A 15,016-nucleotide genomic window follows, 5' to 3' on the forward strand; every position below is an offset into this window, starting at 1 on the left:
TTACAAAAACACCGGCTATATAAGTTTACCATCATGGGCAACAGGTTGCATTACAAGAGGAAACATACAGTAATTGGATCAACCCATTTAATAACATGTGAAGGTGCGCGTCGTGTCTCTGAACATGAATGTAAAACATGAAGTAGGTGCGACAAATAATGCACTAAATAAAAGTGGTACTCAATACAGAAATATGGTCTATAAAGTAATTTTAAAAAAGCATCATAGCCAATGGCTTACTAAGTTTTCGTGTCCACTGCTTACTGCCAATGTGATCCTTGCAAAAACTCAAAATACCCTTTCCTAATGTATAGTGTGTTTGTTATACGACACATAGCATTATCACGTTTGGAGATATTTACTGAAACGACTTATTAAGAAATAATATATCAGTGTTTTAATCAATGACTAATGCAGCAGCATTAGTTTATTTAACTGCAATCTAGTCTTGAAACACCTCTTTACGCGCATTCCAAATTCATTCCGTCTGCAACAAGCTTTCAGTTTCTCGGATAACAAAATAAAATTGAAAAGGCGAGTCTTACCACATTAGCTGCAAAGCCGTGGAAATCCTACCTGCATGGTCTTACACAAGAACTGCTTCTAAGTAGCAAGAGCATCCCAAGCAATCTCTCCAATCAGGAGCTCTGCTGCCCTCTAGCTTCCAGCTTTTTATTTTGACACCGCGTTGTGCGTTGAAGCAATAACGATTATATATCCTTTCAGCGTATTCATCAAAACATCCAGCTGAGAAGAAGTTCTTCCCTTTAATTATTATTGCAATGTCCCATAATGCAGCCAGTACTTATTAATACAGAAATAACGTCAGCTCTGCTATTCATTAAACTATATATCCCTAGGTATTTATAATTCCCATGGTCTGTTTAGCTAAGGCAAGTACACATACACTAACTACACTACAAGCAGGTGCCACATTATGACACATGCCGTGGAAGAAGTAATCTTATTATACTGAACATAAAAGGTGAAGCTGGGTAAATCTGCATTACCCTACATCAAATTAATCAGTAAGGAAAGGTGTAAGGTGGGAAATAAACAAACAAACCAGCAATGTTGTACTTTTTCTATGTTGTGAAAAATACTGAAGCAAAACCCAGGGGGCAAAGTAAAGTTGTCTTTAAAATGTAATGCCCTGCACCACTGAGCAATAATACCCCTGCCATTTACATTAAAGTTAAAGGAAACACTGTTTATACATTTATGGGGAATAAAAAAAAGGAAAAGGCAACAATGAGAAATCCTAAATAGATTTTTTTTTTTTTTTTTTTTTAATGGCACTTCTAGATTTTTCAATGATTAAAGTCAAAACGGCTAATTTAGGAGGAAAACAAGACCTTATGTGATTCTTGCAGGGAGGTGCTGATCACTGAACTGAAGTACACAGAGGACTGTTGTCTATTCCTCTGTTCACTGAGAAGGATTAGAGATAAAACCTTATTGAGCCTCTGTATTCAGAAATTTAACAAAAAGGGGTAATGATGTCTATGTCCAACTTACAGATATGTCAAACAACCACGCACTAGAAAAAAACAAAGAATGTACTGCATGTAACCACTACCAAATTGTTGAATTTAGTGTTAGGATGTGGATATTCAATACATTTGAATAAATAACTGCATTTCTTTTATTGAATGCTGGCTGCAAATCAGGGTTATAGTGCTCTATGCGCTACAATTGAAACTAATAAAAAACAACTAAAGACAAACTGTCCAAACGGATTCTGCACCACAATGTAGGATTCACACACGCTTTATTAGTTCGATAGTGTAAATCGCTACTGCCTACAGTATGTGTCGAGGATTAAACAAGGCACCTGCGGCATGGGTTGCCTCAGTAAAACCTTACCTTCTCATGTATTATTCCTTACATAAAGCATGTATACATTCCTATTTTTGTCATTTTAACAGACAGCAATAAGGTGAAAACTACACACTTAGATTTTAAAAAAGCCAGCAAGCCCATCTAATGTTGATTACGAAAGGAAAGCCAAGTCATACAGAAAGATACGATCTAGACAGACTCCCAGCAGCCTCGCAATGACCCCAATAATTCTGTTTTGCTTTGCTGATAGAGCATCATAAAAGCAAAAAAACAATACCGTGAAAGTATCTGATGCTTGTAATATAGCACCCATGCTAAATTATCACAGCCCATTAACTAGAAAATGAAATGTGTTGTGTATTCTTTTGGGGAGGATGCAATTCCAGCCAGCTGTAATATAATTGGGTTCCACAAATCATGATTTTTAAAGTATACCAAAGGACTTTCGCTAAAGCCTAAAGATATGATTTTCTTAGAACTATATAGAATAAAAGAACAATATACATTTAATTATGATATAAACCAAATAAAACCAAAATAATTTCCGGAACCTCAAGGTTAGGTAAATTATAGATTGAAGTTGCTTATGTTCAATTCTTGTGTGGTTTACAGCCCTAAACAAACATATGTACTTCCTCAGTTCACGTCAAGGTTCTGTTAGTAGAACAGACACTCAAGGCATAGTGCAGAAACAAATCAGCCAACTTATAATACCGTTTAAGCATTTAAGAAAATAACAGTACCATGGAATGGACTTAAGAAAATATCAGTTAATAATATTACCCTTTGTAACAGGACCAGGAGCCCTGTACATAAAAAGGGGCATTGTATATTTGTTTTTATTATTATTATTATTATTATTATTATTATTATATATTATTATTATTATTATTATTATTATTATTATTATGTTTAAATAAGGTGCAAAGCCGTAGTTGTTATTGTTTGGCAAGAACGAGCAAGGTGCCGTCCGCCACGATGTATTGTTTTTTAAAATACCTCCTGTGAATGCGTGACTATCAGCTAGTAATTATTGGCAGTCACACATAATAATTCTACCTGTGCAGACTATGGCTGAGGGGTAATGAGAGAATTAATAGCCAATTAACCCCTCGTCCATGATATAAAAAGACCTGCAGCTTTGGCTGCAAGGGGTGGGTGTTCAAGAGGAGGAACGAGAGTAAGGGGGAAACCGAAAGAAAAACTAAAAGAATAGGTACAGTGACAGCAATTTTCCCAGCCTGACCTATTCATTTTGTATTTTTTTTTTTTTTTTTTTTAAAACTTTTATTTTGCTATATGAACAATGTGTTTTTTGTTTCAAACTTTTATTTTAGTTTGAAAATAAATGGTGCCACAGCGCCTTTGCACTGCAGTATTTTAGTTTTTTGGTTTTTCTTCCTGCATTCTGGCCCGACATCACCACTCAGCCAACCCTGTCACACTCTAATTTTATTTTGAACCATGTCGTCATTTGTAAAATTGATGCATTCCTAACTTATACACTCAATCAAAATAAAAGGTAAAGCAAAGAAAGTTGTGGCTGATGCAATCCAGTGCTGTAAAATGCTCTAAAATCCAGTTGTGACTTATCGCGGAGTATCATCAATTGAACACATCGCCCGATCGATGAAGTAGAGAAAGTTTTTAATTTGTGCCTTGGCTTCCTCTGTGTAATATTGATGCTCTGAAAGTAATACGATATAGAATAGTACATCAAACTAAACAAATATTTTTGAAAAGACATTGAGGAAGCACATCGGAGTTGCACAGGTTTCAGTTCACAAGCGATCAGTGCACAGCACAATGTTTTTCCCAACACCACTTCCACAATGTATTGTCAAGGAAATTCATGATTAAACTCATTTCGATATAAAAATTTAATTCAGACTATTGTCTGTATAACATGCTGTGGTGATTGGGTTGTTAACGCCAATTTCAGAATATTCTTAACCAGATCTACTTCAAAGCTTGTTGACTAGACCAAGGCACAGGCCAAACATAGTGTTAACTCTTTAAAGCTCACCTTCCAAAATGCTGTCCGATTGTCTGGTCTACTAAGGTGTCATAAAACTTACCAAGCCAAGCTTTAGTGACTATTTAGTTGTAGCACTATTGTGTTAAAAGTTAGTTAAAATGCTTTAAGAATCATTTTCAATTACATTGTAGACATAAGTTTAATAGCTATTAGGGTTTATTGTAGGGTTGTAGGTAAGAGGGGTTTATTGTGTTTTAAATTAATATTATAAACTAATAACTATTTTGAATATTACCCTTTGATTGTATTATGATGTGTTTTATATGCTTGTAATCTTAATTTTGTATAGAGAATGAAACTGAAATGTATATGCTTCTTTAATGAATGTAACTAAAGTTATATTGAATAGGAGGTTTAAATGATAAATGTACAATCCTTTGATAACAAAATAGGTGGATACACTCAATTTCTAACACACCCTTTTTGTGTAACATGCAACTGTCTATCAAATACTGTGAACCAATGGAAGGAGCGACAAGGATTTGTTTACAGTACAAGGGAACACCTATACATCGTGTTATTTTAAACTCAAATCAAGGATTTTCGCTGGCTGGATTTGCTCTCTGGAATCGTTCTTTCTTCAAAACATCTCATCGCTCTCAACTCAGACTCCGAAGTTCTTCAACTAAGACGCAATTATGTAATCTTCAAAGCTGTCCCGGAGAAGATGGGCTACCTCCGGAACGACAAAAGCTTTTTCCTACAGCCTTCACAGAGATACTGCACTGCACTGCTGCACAACTAACTTCTACAGAGAAGACGACCGTGTTAAGAAGGCTTTGTTTTAAACATCGCACCAACAGAATAAGTATCAAACTTATATTGGGTGTTCACAAGTAACTGAACTGAAGCCATGCTATTGATATTTTCACAATATGTATGTGCATCTATTCAACTAGCTGCTGGAACATTGTACATGCGTGCTTAGTCACTTGGAATCTGGCGCATGTATACATAATGTGTGATTGAACCGAACAATGCGTGATGAACTACTAAAGACTGCTTCACTAATGCAGAACTTTATGACCACTGAGCACATCAAGGATTCATTATGAACATTTAACAATGCATTACTTTTCCTTGAATGTTTTTTTTTTATTTCTTCTTTATACATATGTTTTTTTAATTATGAAACCTAACCTTTATTCTTGTTTTTTTGAGAATATGAATAAATGTAATAATAATTTGGATGTTAGGTTTCTTTTTGTCTTATAACAAATACACATTTATTTGAAATACTTAAAACATACATAATATTAATTGTTCATCTCTTTTCATCATGAATCTAGGGATAATTATGCTAGAATCACTAGTTCTTATTACGTTATTGTGTTTAATATGGTTAATAATTACATTATGAGCTATAATGGATATTTTCTTTAATGGTAATTGGCGGGGACACAGTTGTGACATAAATTCTAGATATACAACGTAAATATGCACAACAGTATCCGTGGCAGACAGCCCCCACGCCACAGCTATACCTTTTAGAGCTAGGGTGCAAAAACGTATGCAAAAAATGTAAGTGCAACATAACGATGGGTGGATGTATAGACCCTCTATATCCCTAGAATCTGATATTCTAAAAATGTACCAAGCTGCATGACAAAATGATGTAACAGCAGTGCATCACACACTACAGGCATTATCCTCAGTACTTTTTTTTCTCCCTTAGAAGCTCACCCTTAAGAAGCCACTGTTAGATGTAAGATCATTAACCTCAATATTATTTCCAGTCATGAGCATTCATGACACAGTCAGAATGTGTGGAGGTGTGCCAATGGCAGTCAATCTATTTGCAGGCTACTACACAATAATAAGGAGGAGGTTATTCATTGCTCAATTATCTTTCAAATGTCAGAAACTAACATTTGCATTTTTGCAACGGACATTTAGTGATCTAATTTATTATTAAAGCTGGTATTGGGTATTGTAAACACTACTACAATATATCTTATGCTGTAGTAGACTAAATGTAGAACTCCACTTATAATGGACTCCAAGGGACAATGGAAATCAGTACTTTATAAACAAAGAATGTAGTAAACAATTCAAAATGCTGTAGGTTACTGCGAACATAATAATAATAATAATAATATATTTATTTTTATATAGTGCCTTTCATTGTGGACCAACCATCACAAAGCACTTTACAGAGGTAGCTGTAAATGGTGCATTATATGTAGAGTCACTTACAATAGGACATTGATTTAACATCTCATCTGCAGGATGGAGCACAAAGAGGTTAAGTGACTTGCTCAGGGTCACACAGTGAGTCAGTGGAAGAGGTGGGAATTGAACAGGTGACCTTCTGGTTACAAGCTCTGGACTTTAACCACTGGACCACACTGCTTCCTTACAGTGCCTTCAAAATAAACAATAAAAGAAAGGTTAACTTTACAAAACGCGCCCAGTGAGCCGTACAATGTAATAAGTAGCACCATTTTACGAATTTATATTTTCACTAAATGTAATTAAAATTGTATACGTTATACATTTAAACTGTACAACGGTTGTGCAAACACATAAAACAATAAAAGTAAACAGCAACTGTTTTTCCTGCTTGATGTCACAAATACTTCAGTGACTGTCATTCACTGTCCCAGATGTAATTTATTTGCACAAAATATCTACCTGTGGAACAGGTAAACTGTACATATTAAACAGTATATACATATTAAACAAATTTGTTTTAACCAGTGTAATTCCCTGTTAAAACCCATGTTGTTTAGCAGGGACATGTCTCCTCAATACGTTATGTAAACAGAACTCCATTCTAACAGGATCCGTATTAGGAGTTGTCACAAAGACAGCTGGAGTGGGTGACGTCAGACCAGAACCAGGAACCAGGAAATAAACAACAGAGAGGTGGAGTTGTGTGGAGCTGAGCGATTGCTACCGCTCAGCATTTAATAATTTAAACAAGCAGAAAATAAAAGGTTGCAAAGACAAACAAGACACAGGGCACGGCACTTGAGGCCAAAATAAACAGACAAACAAAACAAATTAACACTAAGTGAAACACACTAACAAACAGCGGACGAACAGACAAACACGGGGTGTGAAATCACGTTTTTACTTTTATTTGTGCTTTTAATTCTCTCCTCTCCAATCCCGTTCTCCACTCACCAAACACACAACCCCGAGTGAGTGAAAACATGCAGCTTTTATGCAGCTGTACAGAGACTCGACTGCTAATCAATCATTCAATTGGAGTCTCGGTATAACTGCATGTGAATTAATAAAAGTGCAATTTCCCACGCTCACATATTATTTTACTTGCACGTGAAGTGCTGTGCAATCCTCGTGCCCAAATACAAAAAATATACATTTTAAACACTTGTGCTCGCAACCCATATTTATATCCTGTGCATTTTATACTTAAACACCAACACTAAACACACTACATACAACAGAAAACATTTATAAACATAAAGGGGCAGGACACTCCACCACAGGGGTCTACTTAAATCATGGTTACGTATTTTTCACGGGTAAGTTATTGAATAAAATTTGGATTTTGCGGACATTTCGCTGACCTGTTTAAACATTAAATAAACCCAAGTAGACAATATTTCAGAGCATTATAAAATGACTTTTATACCATGACTTTTTTTTATACCATGAGTTTTCTGAAAGCTGTTTATTTTACGTTCTGTTTAACAGTCTCCTTTCGTTCAATGTGTTATTCTGAAGCTAAATAGCGATCAATCATATTTTTTCCAAAGGCACATTACAAGATGTGCAAAACCATGACCTCCATCTGCATATGCAGTTTCTTTGGGAAATATCTTGACACAATCATCAGCCGAAATATACTTTGCTTTTTTTGCTTTGTCGTCCATTTCTGGTATTCTACCTCCAATGCTGTAAACTAGATTTTAGCAACCTGAATCAAAAAATGCAGCACTGACTTTTATACACAGAGAATTGTAGTAGTCTGGAACCAACTCCCCAGTAGTGTTGTTGAAGTGTAGTGTAGCTGACACCCTGGGATCCTTCAAAAAGCAGCTTGATGAGATTTTGGGATCAATAAGCTACTTATGCGTGAATGGCCTCCTCTTGTTTGTAACCTTTCTTATGTTCTTATGTTCTCAAATCTAATCATAACAGTTTAAGAATGCTGTAACATGCTATTTGCATAAAAAGACAAATCGTTAATACAAGAAACATTAGGGGCACATCCTGAAAAGTGATGTTCTACAACTACAATAAGGTATTACCCACAACTCCATCTCCATCTAAACTTGGAGGTTAGAAGCGAAACAGCATGGTGACTGCACAAAATCCAGAAAACAATGGCACATCATATATTGAGACATGCACTTAAAAAAGAAACTGTCAGCAACATGCCTGTTAAACCAGAAAGTAAAACATTGGTCAATAAAAATGGATTGGCACAGTACACCAAGCTCAGAAAGCACTTCTGCAAGACTCTGAATACATGGAAAAAGAACAAGTGATCAATCATTTTTGCAGAGCCATTCCCAGTTCTAGTTCAGATAAATAATGTAATTGACCAGTCAGGTGTATACATTCTGCAGAACAGTTGTATCTTAGAGACCGTATAAAAATACAGTGCACTTCCTTGGTTGAACAGATCATGTTCAGACATCGTTCAGTGTTCCTACTACAGATCAGTAACGGAGTAGCAGCTGTGCAATAAACCGGTGAGGAAATCGGCCTTTGTGCTTCACTGTCTACCTTTCTTGTTGCAAACTATTTCTTTGTGCAATACAAAAATGGTTTGATTATGTGTCTATCCCTGTAAATCTGCAGAATAATCCTCCAAATTACTGGCAATGACCTTCTAAAAAGTAAAGGGCCCATGAATAAGAAAGCCCAATTGATGTACTCTAAAATAAGGAGCTAGTTCTCCAGATGCTTTGTAAAATGTTAGTGTTGCATACAGTACAACCAGACATTTGGAACATTCAATGATACACTCGCTTGTGCTAAAAAATATCCTTGATGAGTTTCAACCAACAGTTCTCTAGACACTATATATGTGTATAGACAAACATGAATGCCAGCTTACACTTTTTTTTCCAGGATACCACTGCAGGGTTTTATCTGAGATACAACTCAGATACAGTGTTGTAATGCTGAACCTTGCTTTTTGTTTGCAGGATGTACGATTCCCTGAACTGCATTTCTACAAATAGACACAAAACCAACTTTAGCAGTTGGGGTATCCATGATGAAAAGGATCACAAAATGGCAAGAATACAGGGAGCCACATCATTGGCTATAAAGTGTTCCAGCCTGTGCTGATATGTCGACATACCAGCAGTTTGGCAATTTTAGAACTATTCTGCCTGATTGGTGGGGGGGGGGGGTGGGGGGGAGGGGGGGGGGGGGGGGGGGGGGTGGTGGGGGGGGGGTTGGGGGGATGGACAACAATTGACTTTGGGGGGGGGGGGGGGGTTACAGTGTGTGTCTGTATATGAGGGCAACAACACCCTCCACAGTGTTCAAATGTGGTCCAAAACTTGCAAGCCTAGGCTGTTTAATGGCACTTGGCTTTGGCTTTATCATTATTATGATATTGAAAACAAACACATTATGTAACATTATCCAAACAAATTGTCGCTAACCTCTTGTTTGTTACCTGCTGTTTTTCATTCAAAATCACTTATCCTTTCAATAGTCAAGTGCAAACCAAAAACCTATTTGAAATCAATTTTAAAAACACTCTCAATACATTAATTAATATAAAAACCCTAACCTTTTTAATGGGAGATTATCAGAACATCACTATAGGGCCTCTACTCTATTTTTTCTCATTTGGAATTGCCTAAAAATAATAAAAACTAGAATACCTAGGGTTAAACTTTTATTATGCAGCTTTTAAAAAGAATCGAATGATAAAACAAATACCTGTCATACAGATTACCTATGCTTTTTGGTATGTTTAATAGTATAAAAATGGCTATCATAGTGTTTGTTATTTGATATTTTATCAGAAACACTAGGATAGCAATGCCATAATTAAAATGTACGCAAGGACTGGTCTATAAAATGGGTATCTGTTTTTCACAGACAGCTAGAAGAACATATAGTAAGTGGGTGACCTCCATTTTGTAGTCTACATTGCAAAATTGTCCTTATGGTTCTTGGTTCTATAAGTAGATCTACCTTAGTCCTTGGAGACAATTAAATCTTTCACAAAACACAAACATGTAGTGAAGATTTGACAGACTGGGGGAGAAGGCACTGTGGAAATGTAGCCTTTTCTTTCAGTTGTTTATACAGCTCTCATTAATTGTTGTTGCTGCATTTCATAGCCTGTTGTTCCAAAAGCAATGAATACATTATATGGAAAGCAACAACTGTAAACAGCAAAAATAGTAAATAAAAAGAAATGTAGTTTGCACTTGTTGTTTTATCTACTCATGGTTGTACTCTTAAACAAAATCCAATTACTTTATCTTTTTCTTCAAAAAATGAATTGCCAGGGAAAAGCAGAGTACATTTATAAATGCAATCTGAAACAGCTATAGGAGGCTAGAGGTCATGACAAAAACTGATGCAAAATCAAGGGTTCTATTTATTTATTTATTTTTAAATCCGGATCTAAAAATGAACCTAAAAATGGTATTACCAAATGACATTTTAAAACTTGTATACCTGATTCTGTAAAACCCTAATGCCCCATAAGTTTTTATGTTTTTTTTCTTTTAAATGTTACCTAATTTTGAGATGGTAAATTATTATTTATATGACAAACAGTAAACTATGAAGAAAGTTATTTTGTAATCTAGCTACTATATTTTATATTTATTATATTTTATATATATAATAAAATAAATAAAACTCCCAAAGTGGAGTGTATAATTGCACTTGTCAATGCATATATGGACATTTGTATTCTTCATTGTCATTCAGACTTGTTTTGCTAATTTGTTTATCGGTATGTGAAAATGTTTCTCAGTGTCTGTTTTCCTACAGTTTACGACAGGTTATCAGCTTCCATCTAATGAAATATATTGATATGCAGTTAAACTAATGGGTTAGTTAAGCTAGTTGTAGGCCATTTAAGCCACATACTTGTAACTGAGTTAGTGCACTGTGCAGACTTATCCTTTCAGGGGGCTGGTGTTGATTTTACTAGTCTTCTACAGTAGGTTTTACATTCTATTATTGGCCACTTGATTGCCAGAATCTCGTATTTTCTTGAATTTGTTCCTTCTTTTTTATTTTTACATTTATCAAGGCTAGCCCCACTGAGATGTCAAATCCTAGATACATTTTAATCTACTGTAGCTTGTATCCAATTTTACAGCTGGGTGGATCGAAGCACAAGGCATTTAGAAGGGATGCTGTGGGTCACAGATTGACCTAGTAGATCACTGGCCACCCCAGAATATTCCCCTCCTCAAGGCCTATATCAATAAACATATTTATTAGAAAATGGACTGTAAATATCAACTAATAGTTGTTTTTATGTTCTTGATTTTCAAAGATATTGAAAAAGACTTGTAGTCTAAAGGTGGACAATGTTATCCTAAGGGCACAGTACCTACTAACACCATGCTGGAGCCCTTACTGCCAACACTGTATCCAGCACCACCTAATGTTCCTTGGTGGTCACCCAGGCAGTTACTGACAAACATAACCTGATGAGATCGGACTCAAAGGTGGTACAATTCTACAAAAAACCTGATGTGTACAACCTATTAATTGGAAAACTGCCCATATTATGACAGACACTGTCTGTCGTCAATGTTAATTCATCAAGAATCCCTGAGGAATATGGGTTGATTAGTCAACAGGAAAGTCTAGTCCCCTTAATAGCATTATTGTGAACTGACTGTAGGAACTGCAGTCAAATCTGTATTAGTTTGGAACAATATGCTTCAAAACCTACCATAATTAAAAGAATACTCTATTGCATTTGTGGAAGGAAACAGAGTTGTGTCATGTTATAATAAGCCTTGAACTGACAACAAGGCTGACATGGGTTTGAATAATAAGGCTATATGCAGTAGGTTTGAGCTTTACAACAGATACTGATTTCAGATTTAATTGACCACTAAATGTAGATAACATGCCCAGGCGTGGCTAATTAGGGTTGCTCTAAAACCTGTAATAAGTAATACTGAAGGAGACCTGTGGAGTCTTCACAGCCTTCAGACCTATTCCTAACCGGCTGAATTGCTCTTCCTCATAGAAAAAAAAAAAATGATATTTTCAATAGCCAAGTACCAGGATTATAAGGCCTATGGTCACTTGACTATCACCTGTCTGACATGAGTAAATATATTCAAATGTAGGTAAAAAAAAAAAATCAAATAGATAATTCCAACCTAGTTCGGTTACAGACAATATCTTAATATAAGCTCACGAATAGGTTGGTTAATCTTGCGTGATTGTTGAGTGAGAGTGAACAACTTCCTGTGGGAGCGAGAAAGGAAAAGGGAGAGGGAGAATTAAGCAGATCGACATTACTGCATTCCCCTATGGTCTGTTGCTGTATGTGATACTTCGGATATGTTAATAGAGTGATTCAGCTTGGTATCTTCAGTCTCCATCTCTCAATTCTTAATAGCGATTAGAATAAATATTAATGTTATATTAATTAGTTTTTTATTCCTTATTCCTATTAACCAACTCAAATGTCTTAATTAAAAGAAAATGTATTTGTCAAGTTTATTATAATGTATTTATTTTTATTTTGTGTTCAGTCTATGCACAAGTAGTTATATAGGACTGAAGGACTGAATTGCAGGTTAGTGAGCTCATGTGAACCCCCCATGAATTACTCAAAGCTCTACACTGTATAAGTAATATAAAAACCACTAACCATTCCTTCAAGCTAAGTGCATGGATAAAATACATCCCCATGAAAATGATGAACATCTGTATTTGCTGATCTGTAGCCTATGCAAAACTCATAACAGCATTTTTTAAGTCCTGTAGAATCTTATCAGACTATCAAGTAAACAGGTGTTTAAAGGTGTATTTTTTACAACAGTACTGTAAAGAATACCACATTATTAAACACTTCCAATGTAGTGCACAATTAATATGGTTTACAAAACATTACAGTTTCATTAAAAAATGTACAGTAAATCATGTGTTGAAATGTACATTTTTTCACTTCAAGCCTGAAGTTGGAGAAAGATTTTGAAAACGTCAAGGGAACAATAGAATAAAGACAATTTCTAGGTGATCTGTTTCATTTTCTCTATTTTACTGACAATTGCCATTACAAAAGAATAAGGGCATTTTGATTGAATGACTCACTGGCTACCAATGTTGTGTCAAAACTTTAATATAAACTATATATATATATATATATATATATATATATATATATATATATATATATATATATATATATATATAGTGAGCCAGCTCACAAGTTCACCACCAGGTGGCGTTCATGGCAGGCTTGATACGAGCCCACAGGTGTTGCCAGTAACGAGCAGATAGACCTGTGGGCAGAATACATGCCTGATGTAATGTCAAGAAGTTAATGGGCTAACAGGCTGCAGATGTGGTTAGATAGGAGATTATGGTTTCACCATTGTTAAAGTATCATTAGCCTTAACTGACCCACACCTGTAGCCTGTAACAGGGCACAAAGGGCTGGACTGCCCAACAAGGGTAGGAGAAGGGTTTCCTAAAGAAGCCAAGCAAGCTAGAAAAACCCCAAACCCCAGGTGGAATTACTTATTCACCAACTTGATGTGGTTATCAGTCCAGTTGGTTTACATCAGCATTCTTTTGGTTGTTTTGTTTTGTTTGAAATCTTGTTTGAACTGTTTCTTTTCTTTTTGGATACATCTCGCCAACCCCGCTGGCATTTCAGTATAAGAGCGAGCCTTGTTAAATGCCTTGTGAACCTCAAGAAAAACTAATTAAATAAAAAATAAAACTAATTTATTTTGGAAACCACTGACTGTTTCCACTGTGTGCACCTACCTGCTCACAATCTGTGTGTGTGTGTGTGTGTGTGTGTGTGTGTGTGTGTGTGTGTGTGTGCCATTATCTCAATATCCAATGCCGTTTGCAGCTTTTTTCCTGCAAAAATATACACACCACTCTATTTTCTAACATCCAATATGAGCCATTAACACATATGTAAACATGAGTTAATTGTGAACCCATACCAAACCATGGGTCTAGAATAGGCTGCCATTTTAACATTATCACACAAAATGTTTGATCTATTCACATTTTCCGTAAATGTTATTACTTTTATTGCTCACTTGGTTTTGTAAATATTCTTCTTTCCGTACACACACAAAAAACAATTAGCCCTTTGTTATAGGATCGTTAAGTCGACCCAATAACACTGTTTAATAAGTCATGAATACAGTGTAATTTCCAGGTTACAGATGTATGATATTAAGCAACGGGTAACATGCAAACATGTGGATTTACAGCAGGGAATCTATAATTTAAAACAAAAATTGCTTGCTCACTCCACCTGAAATACTAATTCTAAAGAACTTGTATTGTTGTTGTTGCTTGAACTTAGCAGCAGCAAATGTTAACTGAAGGGGTTCAAGTTACCTTTCAGTTTGCTACCCGTAACCCAATTGGCTAAAATGGGGTCACATGATCAACAACAACTCAGTGTCAGTTACTTTTTTCAGTTTTATATACCTGAACTCTAGCAAATATGTGTATACAAAGGAGTTATTACCACATCCGCCCCCTATTGGTGGACATGGAATACTTTCAGAATCAGATTGTTATGAGTTTCTGGGTCGTAAAATCTTTATAGAAAAAAAATACGTTATTTGGGAGAGAACAGATGCATCAATTAAAACTGTACATGTAAAGTTTTGGCCAAAAGTATAGAATGCACTAATTTTGCGTCATAAAGTTGAATAAAACCTGCTGAATAAGGTTATGTTAACATATACTCAATGAAAAACTGATAACAACTGAAAAATGTGACATTTCGAAATCTAACATTAAATACTGTACTACTATTATGGCTTCCGATAGACTTTTGCAATATTGTTTTGTAATTTCCTTGATTACTTGATGTTAAATACAATATCTACAAGTATGTTCATTTTAAAAATGTCGTCTCATTCCAAAAATTCTAGGTGATGCAAAACTTTTGACCATAGCTGTACAACAAACAAACCTGTAAACCATACTAACAATCCAGTT

The 15,016-nt window shown here is 35.4% G+C and overlaps 1 protein-coding gene across 5 annotated transcripts in view; it reads right to left on the reverse strand.

Moving 5' to 3' along the window:
• Positions 1–15,016, reverse strand: part of LOC121322044 (protocadherin-15-like) — a 334,822-nt gene that overhangs the window by 211,853 nt on the left and 107,953 nt on the right. The window lies entirely within an intron of this gene.

The sequence above is a fragment of the Polyodon spathula genome, chromosome 10 (assembly GCF_017654505.1).
Source record: "Polyodon spathula isolate WHYD16114869_AA chromosome 10, ASM1765450v1, whole genome shotgun sequence".
In the NCBI taxonomy this organism is placed as follows: Eukaryota; Metazoa; Chordata; class Actinopteri; order Acipenseriformes; family Polyodontidae; genus Polyodon; species Polyodon spathula.